This window comes from Triturus cristatus, chromosome 1_2 (assembly GCF_964204655.1).
Source record: "Triturus cristatus chromosome 1_2, aTriCri1.1, whole genome shotgun sequence".
In the NCBI taxonomy this organism is placed as follows: Eukaryota; Metazoa; Chordata; class Amphibia; order Caudata; family Salamandridae; genus Triturus; species Triturus cristatus.
In genome coordinates this window covers 30,642,255-30,659,851 of record NC_140580.1, presented here as the reverse complement: position 1 = coordinate 30,659,851, position 17,597 = coordinate 30,642,255, and the positions used below count along the sequence as shown (strand labels likewise).

Below are 17,597 nucleotides of genomic sequence, written 5' to 3'. Positions count from 1 at the left end.
TGGTGTTTCGGTTTTTGATTCCGGTTGTGTTGCTCGCACCTTTGCATTCTTTGGAACGTTTTGTTGTGCTCCCTTTTGATATCATAGGGTGGTTAGGGCAGTTCAGGTTAAGCCTTCCTTCCACAGAATCTGACCTGCTTGCTGACATTCAAGAATTATTGATCCAACTTCGAACACCCAGAGTCATCCTGGGACCCAGGGCCTGATTGACAAAGGTAAACTCAAGCTTTTGTGTAAGTTTACAATTGTTTGCTGTTTACAAAGGTATTTTACTAGTAGCATTTTCACAACTGCGGAGACTCTGCACAGAAACAGATAGGAAATTCCACAAAATTGTAAGTTTACCTTTGTCAATCAGGCCCTCTGTTTCTCTACTCTTGGAGGTGGACCTTAGTATTCAAGTCCTGTATCTGATCCTGGTTGCCTGTTGGGTAGTCACAGCCTCTCAGCTTTAAATACTCCAAAAAGCCACTCACAAAACATTGCTAAATATTTACAGAAGTATATTTTCATTTATGGTACCTTTTTATAATATTACGAGGATTCCTCAGTTTTTCCATTGCAGACTGAGGGTTCTTGTCATACGCCTTCCATGAGTTCAAGATTCAGAGGTCAGCAGGATGAGACACTTATGGTTCATTTCTTCTCTTCCTCCCTCTCCTCCCCTTTTTCCCTGAGAGAGTCCTGGAGTTCATTGCAGATCTTATTTGACTTAGAGAGGAAGGAGTGGGGCAGCCAAGTCCCTGGACTGAATTCTAGTGAAATCCTGACTTATCAGGCCATACCAACAGTTTTGAAGCAGCCTGTGGTAGAGTGATTATTGGGACCTGAGTGGACGCAGGCATTCTTTATTAGTGTATTCTAAGGTTTTTCCCTAAGTCAGTTCAAGCGATGTAAGGTATTGTTCCAAATTGGTGGCCCGAGCCTCTTCTGGCAAATATCCAAGAGGAAATTGTTCAGATGTACTTTGCATGTGTTGTTTCTAGATCACTTCTGCCATATTATGATGCATTAAAAACATTAGCAAATATCCCATTAAGGCAGAAATGTATAGAGCGTGGAGAGGACAAGTGGGTTGGCGTATGGTGTAAGTGTGGACACTGGCCATTCCTTTGTGGAATTATAGGTGTTATTCAACATAAAACGGTAGATGAAGGATTCCCTGCAATGATCAAGGAGGCAAAGTGCAATTATGTGTGACAGCAAAACCCTAATAATCATCTGTAGCCCAATTATTGAACACCTCAATCCCTACACACATAACGAGGATCCTGAATCTCCAAAAGATTTAGCAATAAGGACTACACACCGCTTTAGAAAACAAACAGTTTAGCAGAGTATAAATAATGAAACACAAACAGCTGAGTACAGAATCATAAATCTAAATTCAAATTAACAACCTCAGCAAAAGCCCCAAAAGTCGAACTCATAAAGTGTACTGACAGCAATCCAGATAGAAAATCTAAGACAAATGGACAAGGTCTCTGGAAGAAAAAGATCATCCAGAATAAAATTAAATCCCTCAAAAATCAGAGTGAGCCCATAAAAATATGAACAGAATAAACCTCATAATTCCAAGACCCAAGAGTTTTAATCACAGATCACATTTGCATGAATAGATTCTGCAAAATCAGCATGGTACGACCATTGTTAGGGTCACATTGGCAATGTAATAATGTTGACTACATAATGTACAGTCCTACCAACTCACATGGTGCCACTGTGTGACACACTGTATCGGCTCCCATCACCCGCTCACCCAGTGAGGAGCCGATATCACACGGTGGCAGGGAAAAAAAGCTGAAAACCACTCATTTTCTGAGCTGCTGACATCTATTAAGGGGTGTGAAAACACTTTAGGACATCGGCACCAGCCATAGAAAGATTTTTGTTTTTGGGGAAGGAGGCTTGGGGGCAGGGTGGGGGCAAAAGTGCCTCTTAATTCCTTCTCCGCTCCATCCAAGTCCCCACCCCTCCTCACACATTGAGATTTTGTTCAAGTTGCCAGGTATGTATTTATCAGTAACCCATTTATTAAGGTAAGACAAATCTTCCACCTACTCTCACAGCATCTGCTCTCTGGGGATGATCAGCACAAAATGAAATATTTCTCAACAATGGCTCCTAGAATTAACACCAACATGTCTTCAGCAGAATTTCGAGTGAAGTCCTTTATTTGATACTTTGGGTACATGATGGAAGATTCATTCACAATAAACGCTTCCTAACACAGTAGTCCATTTTATATTATTGGCATCATTCATTTGATGCTTTGTGGAAAGAGATGGATTTGGAGTGGGAATGAGCAGGAGCAAGATGAGCAGAACACACTAAACATCAGCCATATTAAAATGAATAGCATTTTCATACAAAAATGTGGCGTAACTCAATATAAATTACATTTTCGGGTGACTTACTAAACACATTTCAAGTGCATCATAATTAATTCATCAGTTACATCTTTATGCATCATCAAAACCCCAACATTCTGAAATACATATTTACTCAAAATTGCCACATTTACACAGTTGTACATTTTATAAACACTACTACATATGCATTTGTGTAGGTGTAACTTAAGGGTATAGGTTACGCATGATGAGGTTAGGATTCAGCGGATTACATTTATGATTTCAGTAGATGACAGTGTCGCACATATGTGTTATATATGACTGGTGTGGGTAATGCTGCAAATTGAGAGTGATTAGAGATTTATTGGGTGGGGTCAGGAGTATACAGAGGTACTAAGGTTGTGGAGTGATCGATGATGATGTGGTATGGTGATGTGGCTGATTGTTCTTTCACATTCGATGTTTGATTGTACAAAAAGGGAAAGTCCTTTAAGTGCTATGTTGGCGATTAGATTAGATCAAGCTTTAGGAGTAACACAAGACTTGAAAAGAATGTCATTCATCTCTTCCTGGAACAGAATAAGGCTAAGGGTTAAACATGGTCCTATTCGGATTGTGAAACCCTAAATCCTCTTTGTGTCATTCTCATATACTCCTGTGCAGAATTAAGGCATAGATATGATCATGAATATACCAAAGTTCTATAATGTTTTATACACAATATATATATTGATTTACAGTGGGTGGGAGTAGCCAGTAGCTTTGAATATTCTTGGCAACTTTTCCTGGGTAATGTAGTCCCAGGAGCCATATGATTGAACATTATACATTCGGCCATTAACATAATTTATTAAGAATTAATAGAAATCAAATGGAAAATATTGTACAATAAATTAAAACAATACATAGACTGATGAAGATTATAGACATGAACCATACATATAAAAACTCTTTATTCTTCACCTATTGGGAGTGGACAAATATTGATGCATTATTCTAAAACCTTACAGTTAAGAAAAGTTTAGTCCACAATTATTTTTGACGTGTTTCACATAAAAAAATTATCCACATCAAATTGTCCACTTACAGAAACATTCTTGCATACATAGGCTTTTCCTGCAGTTGACATTGTGGTTGTAAATTCCCAGATCTCTTGACTGGGGGAGAATGTCTGCATTGTCAGCATTCCGTCCATCATTTGTTTGTTGTAACGCTTTTCGCCCTAAGTAGGATGGGTATTCCCAGACGTGGGACCCGTGCTCACTACGCCACTGGAGTCAAGCTATCCTGGCTGATGACGGCTGATAGCCAGAAACCGGTCCTAGGATGCTTGATTCCGGTCCAGGGAAGACATGGCTTGGCAGTTCGGGCTGGACTGTTCCCATGAGGCACAGGGTCAAGACTGATTTGCATATGGCCATGTCTAAACTGGGGTGGCGTAGTGGGCAAAAGAACGATGGATTTAACCCAGATCTCTTGACTGGGGGAGAATGTCTGCATTGTCAGCATTCCGTCCATCATTTGTTTGTTGTAACGCTTTTCGCCCTAAGTAGGATGGGTATTCCCAGACGTGGGACCCGTGCTCACTACGCCACTGGAGTCAAGCTATCCTGGCTGATGACGGCTGATAGCCAGAAACCGGTCCTAGGATGCTTGATTCCGGTCCAGGGAAGACATGGCTTGGCAGTTCGGGCTGGACTGTTCCCATGAGGCACAGGGTCAAGACTGATTTGCATATGGCCATGTCTAAACTGGGGTGGCGTAGTGGGCAAAAGAACGATGGATTTAACCCAGATCTCTTGACTGGGGGAGAATGTCTGCATTGTCAGCATTCCGTCCATCATTTGTTTGTTGTAACCCAGCTCTAAATCTCACACATAGGAGAAATGAAGGGAGGACCAAGAAAAGGGAAATATGTTTTGACCCAATTGAGTCCAAAGTGGAATAATAGTTATACATTCTCAAGGGCTCAAGTGGCTCCCAAGCACTCAATATGTTTTATACTGAAAATATAAATATTTTTGAAGGCAGCTAAAGCTTTAAAAAATCTTTGTAACAAATCTTCTAGAAGCTCACATAAAGGTTTTTGTGCAAAAAGGCAAGATCAATTTATAACATAAATGGACCTATGGAACGCACCTTTTTATCATATCTTTATACCTCATTCCGGGTCTTGAAAGAAATTAAATAGGTACATTTAACCAGTTTGTGCCTGTAAACATCTATAATGAGACACTCGGCCATGTCTTGGCTTAATTTAGTTGTCAAATGGAATCTGAAAAAAGAAGACAACGCAATAGTATATAATTAGTCATACTGTTGAGGACATTACCTTTATCATCCTACTCAAATGAAATCAGCCTCAGGTCAATAATTCTCTGGAAGAAAATATAAATGAGATGCTCACCTAAAGCTCTCACCATCTTGGACTGGCAACATTTTAATATGTTGGTTCTTCCTCTTCCTGAGCTGCTCTTGTGACAGAGAAGGCAACATAGAGGATTCTAAAGGTATCTGAAAGGTATCCTCCTATTTATGGGTTTCTCCAGCCACTTCTTTTGCAGGGAGCATTCCATGGTGAAGCGTGATTGTCTTGGGAAAAAGAATAGCTCTGGTATGCCACTAGACAGTTCTGCAGACACAAAATACCTGATCTGCTATATAAAGGAGGGCCTACCTGCAAAAAATAACTTTCTGTCTCCTCTGTGTAAGTAGCCAAGCATGGTGAAGACAGAAGCAGAAACTCATTTTTCGTTGGTAACTTAGCTGTAGACAGGTTTATACCATTTGGGGCTAGATGTACTGTTTACTGCTTGCAAAAAGCTGGTCACAAGCTGGGACAGTATGGCCAAAATAACCTATGTACAAGTAGGTCAGTTCAGAAAACTCAGGGCATATTCTCAAGGACTTATCGCCGAGTTAGCAGCACTTTATCGCAGCCAAAGTGACCATAAATGTATCGCCCTATTCAGAAGCTGGTGCTAACAGCCGACATCACCAGTTTTCCTGCGATAGCAGCCGTAAAAAACATTGCCACAGATGACACCGGCAACTAACGCTAATTATATGCCGAGTAGGCGTCCCCGTGCAAAAATCCGCAACAACACCACTTCACAACATTCTCAACGACCAAACAGATCGGCGATAAGATCACAAAACATGCAATAAGGTGTGTTAGCAGCAGGGATTTAACACCTGCTCTTACCTGTTGTTAAGCCTGACGACAACCTGCACCATAAAAAGGGAGCCCAGGCCAGAGCCACACCTGAAGAACATGGAGATGCCATGGAGCTACTGATCATGCAGCTCGGGCCCCAAGAGGGCCACAACACCCACCTCCAACACACTGCGCAGGAACAGCTGGAGACCAAGCAAGGCTTCTACACCATAGCTGGCATCCCGCATGTGTTGGGGGCAATCGACTGCGCACATGTACACCTAGTGCCCCCTGCCGTCACCGCACATAATTACCGCAACAGGAAGCACACGCATTCCATCAATGTGCAGGCAATAGTGGACCATCTGGGACTCTTCACCAATGTCGTCGCCAACTATCCAGGCAGTGTGCATGATTCCTTCATCTTCCGACAGTCCATCATCAACCAGTGCTTTGAGGCTGGCACCTATGGGAATGCATTGCTCGTTGGTAAGTACCAAATGAACACACCACACACCTCAACTCCACAATCATGCCACTCACAACTCTGGGAATGCACACGTTACAAACTCACATACAACATGCCAAACAACATGCCCACCTACCAGACACAACAGCACAACTTACTGTGGTAACCTGGGCTAGCCATGTACACAAGCCATCAATGGCATGGCACCTCAGCCACACAATAGCAGAATGTGGGGAGAGGTGGGAACCAGGCATGTGCGAAGGAGGCAAGTGACCCATGAATGAGAATGTACAATATGCCAAATGTGGCATGGATGTGCTGGCCAGACTGCAGTATGCAGACCACAGACATGCCCATGTGTCGACATATTCTGCTGGTGTTTGGAGTGTAGTGAACAGTGGACGCAACCATGTTACCCAGGCAGTGGGGAAGATCGCGGAAATGTAGCTTGTTACGTCCCCCCTGTAAGCGTGAGTGGAGTGGGCTGGCTCGGTGTACGCCAGGCCAGCATAGGGGTGTGAATAAAAAGCCGGTAGCTCTGGGTGTGGTTCTCTTCTGGAATGGCCAACATATCTGCCAGGGCGGCGCCTCCCAGCCCGCCACGAGGCAGACGCCGTGAGCAGCAGTGCCTGCGATAATGTGCGCCTGCTGCACCCCAGGCCGCAGGTCCCCAGACCCGTCTTGGCTGCCCCTGCACAACCAGGCCACACGGCTCACCTGCCGACACCAGCATGTGTCAAAGAGGGCCCACCACGTGCCTGTGCAAGCTCCAAGCCTGAGGTCCGTTGACCTTGGCAGCCTCCTCAGACCATCACAGCCTCCGTGACACATGCCCCCAGCCCTCCTTTCTTGTTGACGTATTCCACCGGCCTACACTGCGGTCAAGTAGGTCACACATTTAGATCTGAGTCTTGATTTCCTAATGGCAGAGTTCATATCATTGTACGCAAGGAGAGGAGTAAGAGGAAGACACGGTTCAGTCTGGAGTGAAAAAGGATCCTCTCTACGGAGGTGATCGAACACTACCATCAACTGCTCTGGTGCCACTAACTCTGTGCATCGCAAGCCAATGACACATGGCTGTGGGCCCCTGCTGACCGCTGCCTCCGGCCTACACTGCGGTCAAATATGTCACACATTTGGAACTGAGTCTTGATTATGTAATGGCAGAGTACATATTTTATGGCAGAATTTAAATCACTGTACTCCCTTCGATGCGGTGCCACCAACTCTGTGCATAGCATTCCAACGACACGTGTCTGTGGGCCCTTGCTGACTACTGCCTTCGGCCTACACTGCGGTCCAGCACCGCGGGGTCTCCTGTGTACTGCCTATACTGCTGTCTAGCAGGCCTCACACTAATCTAATACAGTCCGGACCAGGCAGGACACGGCATCGTCACAGGCTGCACACACGCTCAGCTCTAGTGCTTTTTACTCCGTCAACCACAAATCATCGCCACATGCCATTTCAACGTCGTGTGTCAGAGTTCCAGGAGGAGCTGGCTGAACAGCGGTTGGTCCGCGCTGACGGTTGCCTCTGGCCTACACTGCGGTCAAATAGGTCACACATTTGGAACTGAGTCTTGATTTTTTCATGGCAGAGTTTATACCATTGAACAGGCCTCATCGCAGACTGCATCCCCTTTCAGCTCTGGTGCCACTAACTCCGTGCCCCGAAATTCATGGACACTCTCTGGTTGAACTTTGGTGGTGCCTGAGGCTATGGCCTGGGTGTTGTCTTCATCATCATGTAGCTGATACTGACTTGGTGTAAAAAATCAGTCTGTAGCATTCATTTCCTCCATATTGCCTATGTCTGCTTGGTTCTGCCCTCTGCATCATGCCCTGGAAGAACACCTTCCACTGTCCCCCGAAACCCACAGCGACATTCACCTTGGTCATCGACGAGCACCTGCTCAGCTCTCGTGGCCCTACCTCAGTGCACCGCAAGTCACCGTCCTGAGGCGGTGTGCCTGTACCGGCCGCAGTGCATCCGGGGCCACTAACTCTGTGCAGCTCGAGTCATGGACTCTGTTTGACTGAATGTTGGATGGCCTCTGAGTCGATGGCCTGGGGGTCATCAACGCCATGTGTCTGTGAGCCCTGCGCTGACCACTGCCTCCGGCCTCAACTGCGGTCTACCAGGGCTCACACATCAAATCGAGTCCTGACCTGCCCGGACAACGCATCACCGCTGGCTGCACATGCCACCACCATCAGGACCACCTCCAATCAACAACTGCTGGAGTCAAAAGAGTCTTACAGCCAGACTATCAAAGCTGCTCACACCTGTCTTGGATGCCATCATCAGCTTGATACCCTGCTCAGCTCTTCAGGTGCTACTAACTCAGTGTACCACAGCTCATGGACCCTTTCTGATGGATTTTTGTGCTGTGGACAGCTCACGCAACAATGTCACCTCAGACAGTGGGGAAGATCTGGGACGATGATGTATAAGATGAGGCAGGTGCACTGCACTTGCTGCAGGAATATCCAGAAGGGACACAATCCTAGACAATTTCTTCAGATGAGCATGCTCAGCTATGGTGCCCCTACCTCAGTGCACTGCAACTCACGGACCCTTCCGATTGAATATTGGGTGACCTCTGTACTTGCTCCGGCTACCACCATGATGCTTTGCAGTTGTTTGTGTTATGTTGGTTTTTTATGTTTCCGCTTTAATAGTGATCACTGTTCAAGTTGTTGCCAGCACCAACCACTCCCTGAGGGATGGCTCACACTCACCCCACACCCATCCAACAAAGGCGTCACTGGTCAGGTGACCCTGGTAATAAAAAGTGGCCGGGTGCACGTGCCCGTAGCCAGTTCAACTAAATATCAAAGTGTGTCCGTGTGCTCATTATGTATGCATGATGGCCCCGGGCCCTACCACATTACGTTGTGCTGTGTACAGCGGACGCAACCATGTTACCTCAGGCAGTGGGTAAGACCTTGGACATGTAGCTTTGTCGTTCTCCCCTTTATACATAAGAGGAGTGGACTGGGCTGGCGTACGCAAGTCCAATGTAGGAGTGTGACTGATTATCCCGAGGCTCTGGGTGTGGTTCAGTACTGGAAATGTGCAAATGCGGGTGTCTCTGTCGCAGTGTGGGTGTCCGTTGGGTAGTGTAAGTGGTCCCTGATGGGAATTAGGCAGCCACGTATGTAATCTAGTTCGGCTACCATGAGGTCGTACCCCACCCGCACCTGTTCATCCACCTCCTTCTAGCAGTCTAACACCTGGCCTTGGAATGCGATGTGTGCTTCGGTGAGGTGCTGTGAGCCAGCCGTGGTGGTGGGTGCTTCCTGCTGTGTGGTCTGTGCAGGGGGTGGAGCCTCCTCGATGCAGCTGGGCTGGCCTTCTCCTGGAAGTTGGTTGCCTAAGATATCCATGAGCTGTTGTAGGGCGTCGGTGTCGAAGGTGTGGAGGTCCTCTTCATCATCACTGATGAGTTGTCTGGTCTGCTCTGCAGGAGGGGTTGATTGTCCCTCTGCAATGTGAAGGGGAGATGCATTTTAACATTGTGTTGACATGTATGTTGAAGCATTGTTCAAGTTTACATACCGACTGCATGACAATGTACATTGTGACTGTTTGGGAGGAGCTGACTATTTGATGTGGGACAGTGGACATTTGAACTACATCACGGATGTGAGGTTGTACACGTACATTTTCTTCTCACAGTTTCCTGTATGCCAGATGTGATTGGCCAGTTTCTACGCACAAGCGGAACCAGTTGTATCCTCTGTTCTGTAGTGAAAGTGTTGCACTTTGTACCACATTGTCGTCAATGTTGATTTGCTGTTATTGCTATGTGTGTGTGCTGCATTGTGGGAGAATCGCTCCTGCAGCTGTGAGTTTTCTGCACCTTATCCCTTTGAGGCGGTATTCCTTTGACTTCTGTGCTTCTACAGTGCTGAGATGTTGCAGACTTGGCTAATTTTGGCTCTTGATCATATTTCGGACTATTGGGCATGGTTTATCTGCAGATGTGTTGTTGATGTCAGTGGTTGTTTGTGCACATGGATGTGTCAGTGTGACCTGCTCCTTTACGGATATGTTACACACTCAGCCACCTCAGTTTTAGTAGATTATAAAAAGCATTTTTGTGATTGCAGACTCCTATTAAGAGCGTTTTGTATGTTCAATAAGCTTTATTGAATATATGGTACTCATAAAACATAGACCTAAATATAACAAGTTAGATAATAACCAACATATGGGTTACAAATAGGCACTGAAACATAGTAGAAAGCAGCTGTTTACATTTTAGGAATTATATAGGAGGGGGAGAAAGTAGAAAGGGGAAGAAGATATATACTCTGCAACTAAGAATCAAATACCAATAGTACTCTAAAGAACAAGAAGGGTATAATTAACAAATTTACATCTGAATAATGCACTATTAAATGTTGGAAAAGAGAAAAAAGGGCAAAGAAAAAGAAATCATGGAGATTGAAAATTTTCTGAACAATTGCGGGAAACTTGAGTAATTGAAATCTTATTCAGATAAATAGTTAACGGTAACCAAAATTCATCTCTATTTACTGGTGGATTACAATAGGAGGCAAAAGCAATATCCAATCTATGATAGTGGCATACAGTATTCTACCAAGACTTAATTGAGAGTTTGTTTGAACATTTCCAATTTGTTGTGATCTGTTGAAATGCTAAGGCTAACATCAGATCAAACAGCTCTTTTTCGTGAGATAATAAACTTACGGACTTTGATAAACTTCCCATCAAGAGAAGAACATTTGTAGGGGGGTATGTAAATTAAAAATAGTTGAAAGGTGGGACCAAATTTGTAAACAAAAAGAAGCTACTGGAGGGCATGAAAATAGGAGATGGGATAAGTGGGCCAAGAGATAGTCACAGGACCAACAAGTCTTATTATTAGTGTCGGCAAAGTTAGCTATGGAGATGAAAGTAAAAAACAGTCTATGATATAGAAAAAACATAGATTGAGTGGCGGATGCAGATCTCGAAATTCTTAATGATCTAGCCCAGATCCTGTTCCATAGATCAGTGCTCCACTCACAACCCAAATCTTTCTCCCAAGCAAGTTCCATCTTAGTCTTAGAGCACTCCGGATCGGTGGAGTAAATGTATTTATAGATTAAGGAGGCTCTTGGGAGTAACAACATAATTTTAAGGAGTGGGTCTTGTGAAGCCAAGGAATCTTCAGGAGTAAGGGAATAGAAAACACTCAGAATCACTTCCATAAGTATCGCAAATTTGTGCAAAAACAAGAGAGGACAGTTAAAAGTGTCTTGGAATTGAGGGAAAGCACAAGGAGATATACCGTCAAACAAATCTTGAACCCAGAAAAGGCCTTTAGTTCTCCAGGAATTCCAAAACAAAGGTCTGCTATTAATGGTAATGAGACGGTTATACCAAAGAGGAGAATGCAGAAAAGTATTTCTAGATATCATTTTTGGTTGATAGTGAGGCCTTAACAGTGAGCAAGTGTGTTTAAACAGTGGAAAAAATGTGAGCATAGTCTTGACAGTAAAAGTAAGAATCTCTTTAAATGAAAAAGGGGCGAATAAACAACGTTCGTCAGTAACCCGTAAAGGGGTAAACAGAGAAGTATCTGTAAGAAGTCAGTGAGAAGCTTGTTTTAGACAGAAAGCCTTGTGATATAACCAGAAGTCTAGAAAATGTACACCTCCGGCAGGCTTTGACTTTCTAAGATAAGATAGAGAAATTCTAGATTTTTTATTGTTCCACAAAAATTTGGAAAGAAGAGAATCTATTTTTTTGAAGTAGGTGAAGGGAATGTGAACCGGAATCATTGAAAAGCAATATAGTAAGATTGGAGTGATCATCATCTTGATTGAGTCACGGCGACCCCACCAGGAAAGAAAAAGAGGATTCCAGGAAGAGAGAAGTTTGGAGATGCGATTGAGAGCTTCTTTCATATTTATTTTGACTGAATCCAAAATGGAGTTAGTAAACCATATACCGAGGTATTTAATTCTAGAACTATTCCAATGAAAACCAGTTGAATCCAAGTGTTGTTTGAGGCAAAATTTGGTAATTGGTAGAATCTCCGTCTTGTCAGAGTTGATTTTATAACCTGACACCGGTGAAAAGTCTGAGAGTTCTTGTAGTAATGAGGGGGATAGAGGTTTCTGGGTTTGAGATAAAAAGTAGGATATCGTCTGCATATGCAGAAAGCTTCAAGTGGTGATCTCCATATAAGAAACCAGAAATAGAAGTATTATGACGGATATGAGATAGAAAGGGTTCAAGAGATAATATAAATAAAAGAGGAGATGGGGGGATAACCCTGTTGAAAACCACGATGGAGTGCAAAACGTTGTAAAACAAGGCCAATAACTATGGTGGACTCTGTGGGTGCTGAGTAAAGCAAAGAGATAAGAGAAATGAATTTAGGGCCACAACCATGCCATCAGAGTGCTTTAAAAAGAAAAGACCTGTCCACCCTATCAAAGGCCTTTTCTGCATCACTAGAGATTGCTGTTAAAGAATAAGATAGAGTAGATGCCTTATTCAAAACATTAAAAAATAACCAAGAATTATCAGAGGTTAATCTGCCTTTGACAAAATCACACTGTTCTAAACCTATTAAATGTGGTAGGAGAGATTCAAGACGCAATGCTAGTAATTTAGTGAACGTTTTATAATCAACATTTATCAAGGATATAAGGCGATAATTCTTGTAAAATTTAGGATCTTTGCCATCTTTATGAATAAGACATATAGAGGCTTCCAAAAAGGTGCCACTCGCCTTGCCTGTTGTACAAAAGTATTGAAAGAGTTTGAAGATTTTTGGGAGCAACAAATTTGAAAAATGTAAATAAAATTCTACAGAAAAACCATCAGGGTCAGGGGATTTATTTTGCTTTAAGGAGTTCAGAGAAGTAGAGATTTCCTGGATCGAAAGGTCCATGTCTAAGGAAGTAAAGTCAAGATCTGTAGAAGAGGTGGGAGGAACATTATTAAGACAAGTGTCAATAAGTGTGAATGTTTCAGGAGTGTATACATTTTTATAGAACTTTGTAAACTCGTCTAGAATGTCCTGGTCTTTAAAAAGATATTTCCCATCCGTTGACTGAATGGAAACTATCAGCACTCTCTCTTTTCTAGATTTGAGATAGTTAGCTAGGAGTGAACCAACTTTGTTTCGTCCACCATAATACTGGGCGCTACTCCGAAGCAAAGTAAAGGAGGCCTTATCAGTAGATATTTTGTTAAAGTCTATCTTTGCGTGGATAAGCTTCTGCAAAGTGGAATCTGATGAAGAAGTATAACATTGGTGTTCTAAATGTTTGATATTGGATAATAAAGCTTTAAGTTGATTAAGGGTTTGTTTCTTTTTTCAGGAATCAAAATCAATGATGAAGCCCTGAACAGTGGCCTTAAAACTGTCCCATACCAAGGCCGGAGAAACAGAAGGATTTTTAGTGATAGAAAAATATTCTCCAGCAGAGCAGAAATGAAGAGGAAAAAAACTGGGTCTTGCAGAGTAAAATTATTAAATCTCCACCTGGAAGATTTGGACCGGGAGAGGAGAAAATCAAAATCGATAACCACCGGAGCGTGATCCGAGATAAAAATGGGCTCGATCAACGATCAAAGAGGAAAGGTGATTCTGACCCAAGGGTTTGGAGAGGATGATGTAATCCAATTGGGATAGGGAACCGTGTGGAGGGGAGAAGAAAGAAAATTCTGTCTGATCAGGATTACATAGTCTCCAGGCGTCAACGAGATGAGTCTGCGTAAATGTACTGTGAAATTGTTTGTGAGTTTTGTGGGGAATAAAAAGTACCTGGAATTTACAGTCAATAAAGGGGTCCATGATTTGGTTACAATCACGTCCAAGTATAAAAATTCATCTTTGTGTTGAATACACTTATTTGTAACAGTAGGCCAAAAAGTGTGATCTGGTTGGGTTGGACCATAAACATTAAGTATAGTTAAAGAAATATTATTAATAAGTAGTTTGACCAAAATCCATCTTCCATCAGTATCTATGTCTTGTTATGTTATGTTAGTGCTATTTGCGTAAGAACAGAGCATTTCAACTTTTTATGTCCTAAAATAATGACACCACTCCTTTTTGTATTCGTGGGGGAAACCAATACTGAACCAAACCAATTGTATTTAAGCTTAAGAGCTACAGCCTCTGACAAGTGCGTTTCTTGTAGTAAGACTAAATCAGGATTATAGGAGGCTAAATGGGAAATAATTCTCTGCCTCTTTATGGGATTATTATAGGATTTTACATTCCATGTAACAACTCTGAATGAAAAAGAATAACATTATATATGCAACAATAAAGTTAACAATAGCAGAGGAGTATAAGAAGATTAGTATGTAAAGTAAGAATGAAGAAAAAAGTTAGAAAAAAAACTATAGGAAACAGAATGGAGAAAAGGCATAGGTAATGAGGGAGAAAAATGGATTGAGAAAAAATTGCAATATCGTCAAGAAAAAAAAAGGTAAAGCATCACTGAAAAGGAAGAAGGAAAGGGGAAAGAAAAAAAGAAACAAGGAAAGACAGTACATGTCAGAGATGTGACGACTGTAAAACATACCTTCACCGGGGAACAAGAGGAAAAATGAGGAGTAGCAACGGACAAGCAAAGACAGCACACCCAACAAGGGGCAACGCACCACACCGGGATGCCATATTAACATATAGGAGCAGGAACAAAGGGCGGGTAGACATTGAATTCCACGGAACCTATACAAACAACAATAGGGAATAAAAAGTCGATTAATCAAAATAACATGCTTTGATATAATCAAAAAAGATCAAATGCAACAGCAGAAATATTAAAATAGAAGTGTGAGAGGAAGTACCAGCAATCTCCATTGAGGTTGTGGAATGTGAATGGATGAATTTCCTGTGATCCGTGGGGTCCTCAACAGAAGAAGTCTTTTTTAAGAAGGTGACTTTAAACAGGCAAGGGTGGAATAAGCCATAGCGTGCACCAAGAGAACAGAGAGTAGGCCGAAGATCTAGGAATTCCTTTCTTCGTTTAGCAGTTGCCGATGAAACATACTGAGAAATAAACAACCTTGCACCAGACTAGGAAAGCAGTTTTTTAAAGTTTAGCTGCATTCAGAACTTGTAAGAGGTCAGTGAATTCCAGAAATAAGAAAATTACTCTAAGAGGTTTGGATGGAGCAGAAGATGAAGACAGGCGCGGACCTAGTCGATGTCCGCGTTGAATGTTTAATTTGGTCGTTGTAGGTAGGTCTAAAATTTGTGGAAGAAAAGTAGTGAAGAAAGTAACAGGGTCATCACCTTCAAGGCCTTCAGGAAGGCCATATAAGCAGAGGTTATTGCATTGATTTCTGTTTTCAAGGTCCTCAGATGATTTCCTTAGTTGCACCACTTCTTACTCCAAGCGAGAAATTCTGGACGATGAGTCCTGTACCTCACTAATTTGTTGCTCCACTGAAAATAAACGTGAATCCATATCTGACCACTTGTTATCCAAAGTCTGGAAATGGAAATTGGTATCCTCAACAAACAGTCTAAGCACATGTATCTCCTCCAAAACAAAGTCCAAGGAAACAGGGGACAAAGACTTAGGAGGAGAAGGCGGATCCTGCTTAATTCTTTTGAGTGAGAGGACACTGACTGCGCCATTTCCTCAGATGGCTGTGAGGAATTAATTAAGGAAATATTCTGTGTAGAGCAAGAGGCTGGTTTGTTGGGAGGATGACCTTTGGTAGAATGTAATATGTTCTTGCTCCTGCCCATGGGCCAGCATCGAGAGTTACTTATGTGATGAAAAATATTAGCGTGAAGCAGCACACATGTAGCAGAATCCCAATAAGCAAATGTTTCTCCCAGCAGAAAAAATATCATTCAGTAACAAGAAAAAATTATGAGAAAGTACATAAAAATTGCGAAAAACAGCATTCCTGAATACAGCAGGGTGCTTCTGAGGGGAAAATGCACCGGCTGGAATACAAAATGGCGGCTGCTCTATGGCTGAATGATTCACCTGTAATAATATTGTCCATCAAGGAAGAAATGGCACATTGAAGTCATCCTCCTGAAGAGCAGGCACTCCAATGTCTGGAAATACCTGCAAACAGCCAAAACCAATGTTGAAATCACTGAAATCACACCTGACGCGATGCGGAGCTCCGCAGCTAGGCAGCCATCTTGGGTCGAAACGCGCGCTGTCCTCATTAAGAGCTTTTTTGACCACACAATGCTTTGTTGAATGTAGGGAGGTTGCCTTGTATGGCTACAGATGTAAATGTATGAAAATGTTGGCAATCATTTGACATCTTGCTGTTCCAAGAAACCTGGTGTCAATCAGCCTTTGCGATGATTGGATTTAAGTATCAATTGAAAGCAAACCGACAGTTTGAGAGAGGACATCTAAAAGGAGGGCTGCCAAGATAAATGGCTGCAAGCCTTCTTCTAGACATCACTCTATTGAAAATTGACGTACCATGGTTGCTGGAGATTCTAATACAAAACTGGGAACCAGCTCAGGCTAAAAATACATTTTTGTTGTTAAACATTTATGTAAATAAACAAACCAGAGAACACTATTTAAAAAGATTGGGAGAAATCATCAGTGACCTCAAAACAGTCTATTCAGCAGCTCAATGGCTTTTAACTGGTGATTTGATTATAAATGTAATGTATGGAACTGAAGAGTCAGAGCTAGTACACCTTCAAAATAACTGTGGGACATACCCTGCTTAGAAAAGAGCATAATTAACTGTGACAAGTTGGATGAATCCTTCCTCTGTCTTTTTCTCACATCTGGGCTAAGAGTTCTTAATGGTTGTTTCGAAGCTGAGTTGAGAATAGGATGCATTGCATTTCAAACAGATCTACCAGTCAACAAGAATGGGGTTACATTCTAAATATCCATTAGAACAATCCAACAAAATGGTTTCGCAACTCAATTATTTATTAGAATGCTCACCTCCATAGAGAGATTAACCTCAAAATGCCCAAGCCCATCTACTACAAGAAGTTTTAAACTCGCTGAGCCAACTCAGAGAAACAAATGGGTGTTTAATTGCATTGGCCTGGAAAAAGGAAAATAAAAAGAGAACCGATGTTATTAAAAAATCAAACCTATTTGCAAAATGGTTTAAGACAAAAAAGCTGGTGGAGAGCAAAAACAACCTGCCAAAACCAAACGTGGACATCTTTGTTTCAAATTTGAAAAAATATCCACGTAAGGATTTCAGGAAATTCATAAGTTAACCTTTGGGTATTCAAGAGCCAATAACACAAACATTAGCAAGCTAGTTTGGATCAATAACATAGCCATGTTTGGTACTTTGCCCTTGACTGATTTATCTATACAGTCTAATTATCATGACTATGACTCAAATAAGCTTACTTACAGGCAATTATGTCATATAATAAACAAAACAAAACTAGATGGTGCCCCAGGCCCAAATTGGCTTCTATACTATTCACATCAGACGTCAACCTTTAGTCCCAGGTCCTTACTCCCTTGTATTTTCAGTGTTTATCAACAAATCAGATCCTCAAGTCTGGGAGAGAAACTATTCTGCATCCAATTTATAAAAAAATGGATCCCTGGTGAAGCCTGTGAACTATAGGCTGATCACCCTATTGGATGTATAAGCT

At 42.3% G+C, this 17,597-nt stretch overlaps 1 long non-coding RNA gene across 3 annotated transcripts in view; it reads left to right on the top strand.

The window, feature by feature from the left end:
- The window catches only part of LOC146866680 (uncharacterized), a 213,410-nt gene extending 199,591 nt beyond the window's left edge, over positions 1-13,819 (top strand). For all 3 annotated transcript variants that reach the window (XR_014965747.1, XR_014965742.1, XR_014965746.1), the window contains exon 4: positions 13,333-13,819. This is a non-coding gene — a long non-coding RNA (uncharacterized LOC146866680). The remainder of the gene's footprint in view (positions 1-13,332) is intronic.
- Positions 13,820-17,597: the final 3,778 nt, after the last annotated feature.